The sequence below is a fragment of the Meleagris gallopavo genome, chromosome 2, assembly GCF_000146605.3.
Source record: "Meleagris gallopavo isolate NT-WF06-2002-E0010 breed Aviagen turkey brand Nicholas breeding stock chromosome 2, Turkey_5.1, whole genome shotgun sequence".
In the NCBI taxonomy this organism is placed as follows: domain Eukaryota; kingdom Metazoa; phylum Chordata; class Aves; order Galliformes; family Phasianidae; genus Meleagris; species Meleagris gallopavo.
The window spans coordinates 44,579,287-44,583,442 of NC_015012.2; the positions used below are offsets into that span (position 1 = coordinate 44,579,287).

Consider the following 4,156-nt stretch of genomic DNA (forward strand, 5'->3'; position numbering starts at 1 on the left):
GACCCAGGCAATGACTTTAGTTACACTGATTTGACTGATTGCATCCTTGGAATATGTCAAGAATGTATGTTACCATTATACACTGAAAATGTGTATGCTCCATAGACTCTGAAGCCTTGATTGGCTCAGCTAGAAATGTTTCTGAGTGAGTGTCGCAAAACATTATATGTTTTCAAAGTGTTTGTTGGTCTCTTGCTATTTTTTGAGCAGTCAGGAGAATAAGAGTCAAAGAAGTTCCACCTCAATGGATTCATAGCATCGCATTTTAACGACACTGAAGCAAATAGTGTGCGTTACCCTAATGATCCCTTCCACTTTAATAGCTGGACTACCTCTGTATTTCTCAAATAACTGAGGCTGTAAAGTTTTCTGCCGCTTAACTAGATTGTTTTTGGTGTCAGCTAATGTCATGTTTTATTGAGTCAGTGTGCTGGTTTCCCGCCAGCCATATTTCATGTTTTACAGACAAGTCATCTCTATAGGGTACTGTTAGAAAATATTTTATAATGTCTCATGTCTATTTGCAAACCACAAACGGTCTCTCTGGTAAAACAAAATGCATTCAATTACATTAATTTTTACTAATTTCACTTTTCTCTGAAAAGTCCCTTCTGATGTGGAGAGTGCAGCTGTGGAGCAGGAAGCCAAGAGCAGCCCGGAGAGAAAACATCGGTGTTGGCGGAGTGGTGGGAGCTGTGGCAGGGCAGGAGGAGAGCAGGGATGACAGCACAAGGAGGGCTCTGTGCTCCATCTGGGATTCTCACAGCTCCACCAGTTCCTGCAGGACTGAGGAGTCAACCTGGGGAGGGTGAGGCAGTTTCACTTGCAGGTGACAAGGGCACAGATGGAAGTACCAGACCTTGCTGATGGTTTTGGAGTGGGCTCATGTGACAGCTCTGCAGCAGCCTCCTTGCAATTGCTAAAGAGCAGCAAATACTGAGGAGTGAGGTAAGCAAAGTGATGCCAACAAAAACCATGCTGCTGTTCCACTTTCTCTTCTATAGAGATGTGGACTGGCACAGCGCTGCTCTTTGGGATGTGCCAGAAGGCGTTTATTGCTTCCCTTTCTTGAGGAAAAGGGTGGAAAAGCAGGCTGACCCAGGAAAGCTAATCATTTTGCCTTTGGGGTCTATATGGCTTGTAATGTTGGGAGATTGGTTAATATCAAACTAGGTGAATGGAAGGAATTATCTTCACCTTGGAGATCCATTTGGGATACCAAAGGTCTTGACCAACCTCTTCAGCACACTTTAATAGAAGGCAGCTGCTCCGAATACTGTATTTTGAAGGTTCAAAATTATTATGGTTCTTTACAATATATTTTCCACATGATTTTGTTTAAAATTCTGCGTGTGGCCCTGTGGCCAAGAAACTTACTCATCTTTGCAAGCATGTGGATGTAAAATAAACCCTGCAAGGTAAAAACTCTGAATCATGTGAGAAGTTAAATCATTCTGTTGGAAGCAGGGACTAACAAGTGGAAAGAAAGAACAATTGTGAGCACATTCTGTCACTGCAAGGTGTGAAGTATACATTGAATATAATGCCTATTTATACTTGTATTCTAAAACTGTCAAAAATCCTAGCTTAAGATTGCTCTTCTATACACAGTGGAGCAAAGCGCTCATTCTACCTTGGGCCTGGATGCCTTGAAGGCTTCCTCTTGCTCCAAGCAGCCTTTCCATGGAAGTGACAACTCTCTACCTCCTCAACGGTGGCAATTTACTTGTTACTGTCAGGAGAAAGACAGCACTGAATTGGGGATTTTTTTTTTAAATAATTGCCAGTTAAAATGGATTTGGATAGTTTATTAACAAGAACAAAATTAAAAAAACACGTTCCACTTCATCCCCCTTTGTTCAGGCTCAATCAGTCCTTAATTTCTTGCTCCTCTATCTCTGTTGCAATGAAGTATTTGTTCCTTGGGCAATGGGTATGCTTAATGATCAATGGCCACTGATGCTGGGAGATCCCCTGAGACTGGATAGCAACCTGTTTGTTTATTACACCTAACTTCCCTCTCCTTTCAGGTGTTGGAGTGATTTTGTGCAACCTGAACTTGTTAGCTTGGTCAGTGTGTTTTCCTGTAAACGAATGCTGCTTTGCATACAGAAGACAGAAGATTAAAAAAGAAGAAGGAAGAAAAAGCAGTGATTGGTAAGACAACAAATTGATAAACAATGAATAACTCAATTGACAAAACTTGTTACAAAATGAATCTACAAGAATATAAGAGCTACCAAGCAGGTCAGGACAGAAATTCATCCCTCTGGGCTAGCTTTGTCCTGCCATTGCTGATACTGGATCCAAAGGGATGCTTCTCCATTCTCCAGCAGCTTCTGTCTGAGCCAGAAAGGAGTGTATTTTTTGTATTTGCTCTTGGTGTGTTTATGGTTTACAAACTTACAAAGCTACATCTTGAACCCAACTTTTATACCTGCAGTATCTTGTGCCCAGCAATTGAGGTGGAAAATGCTGGGTTCCTCATGACATGAACAGAATTAGATGTTTTATCTGCTCTTTTACTACAGTCAGTAGTGAGACCTGGAGACCTACCCAGTCTTCCTGCATTGATTTATTTTTTATTTTTTATTTTTTTTGGTAACAAGATGAGGCAAATGACCTGAGTTAAATATTTAGTAATTATAGATATAATATATGCCAGGCTTTTGATACACCTGGTCTGCAGCTATGTCTGCCTCCTGAGGTCTCCATGTACCCAGAGAGCCATAACTCATATTGCAGTGTTTCACACCATATTTCTGTGTGGTTATTTTCCCATCTGGCATCCTTCATTCGCAGCAGCTGCTCCTCTCTTCCAAGATCCAGGCGAGGAGAGGATGTTGGATACTCAAGAACCTTGGATACAAAAAAACTACCACCATTTTATTTTATTTTTTGAAGGGATCTTTTGAAGCATTATGACATTTCACAGCTGCTATAAGAAAGTGTAATCTAAAGGGGAGTACTAAAATCCAAAACAGAGCATGTACCCACACTTGGGGCACAATTCTTGCCTCTCCAAGTGAAGGCTCTCTGCCAACTCCCATCACTGCTTTAGGAGCATGCTATGGATAGTTCTCTGGAATATCTCCTCTGGATAGGATGTATGTAACCACCCACTGGAAATCCACTGCCTTTTGGAGTGAGGGTGTCACGATATCTCTAGACCAAAGCTGGAGGAAGTCTTCAAATGTCACCTACTCCAGCCCCACTATTGACATGGCACTAAGGTCAAGTGAAATCTGCCACATAACTGTGTATAGTCGTCTGCTTTTATATCACCTGGCACCAGCGGGATCAGCTTTTCTACCTTCATAGCCCTCAGCTTTCAGCCAGGTAGCTGATGTGTTCTGTTGCACAGCCAGCACCCACGACCACCTGGTGGTAGGAGATGTGATGCTGGGGTGCTGACGGGGGCACGCAGCCACCTCGATTTGTCACTCTCCCCACTGTTAGGACAGGTGACCTAGCGGCTTGGAGCATATGTCTGAATTGCAGACAGTAAAACTGGGTGAAATGACACTCATGGTTGGTCTGACTTTTCTAACCAAGTGTGTTAGGCCTGACTTTTCTAACCAGGTGTGTTAGACTCACGGGGCTTTTATACGAAATGAAAGTTGAGATCTTCATCTAATCCAGATGCTTGCAGGAGTGGGGACTTCATTAAATACTTAGTATCAGCAACTCATGATACAATTGCAGTTGGCAGTGCTGAATTTCTGTTTGCCAGCTTTTTTAGAAGCCAGACTGTGCAGTGAACAGTGGCAAGAACTGCAATTTTCCCCTCCATTTTAGAAATGGTTGTAACTCTCTGTAATATCCCTGGGACCCACCTGCTGACATTCTTTGGTAACGTTTTCTGACTGATTGCTTTATACAAGCACTTAACAGCTCTCACTGGGTGAGTTCTAGTTTACTAATGACAAATTCAGAGTAGAAAGTAGATATCAGTGCCCGCAGAAGAAAAACAAAGGCCAAATTGTGTGTAATTTACAATAAGATGATGTATTTAGTTCTGTTTAACATTAGTGATGAGGGCAGTGGTGTTAGGTTTAACTGAATACAGAAAAATGATGAGGATTTGTCCTGCTGGAATTAATGCTGGCAAATCTCCAGGAAGATTCACAAGTGTTTTAATAGATTGAAGACAAAT

The 4,156-nt window shown here is 41.9% G+C and overlaps 1 long non-coding RNA gene across 1 annotated transcript in view; it reads left to right on the forward strand.

Annotated features, from left to right (window-relative positions):
* Nucleotides 1-537: 537 nt before the first annotated feature.
* The window catches only part of LOC104909713, a 6,358-nt gene continuing 2,739 nt past the window's right edge, over nt 538-4,156 (forward strand). Inside the window, exons 1-2 of the long non-coding RNA XR_792544.3 lie at nt 538-948; nt 2,031-2,157. This is a non-coding gene — a long non-coding RNA (uncharacterized LOC104909713). The remainder of the gene's footprint in view (nt 949-2,030; nt 2,158-4,156) is intronic.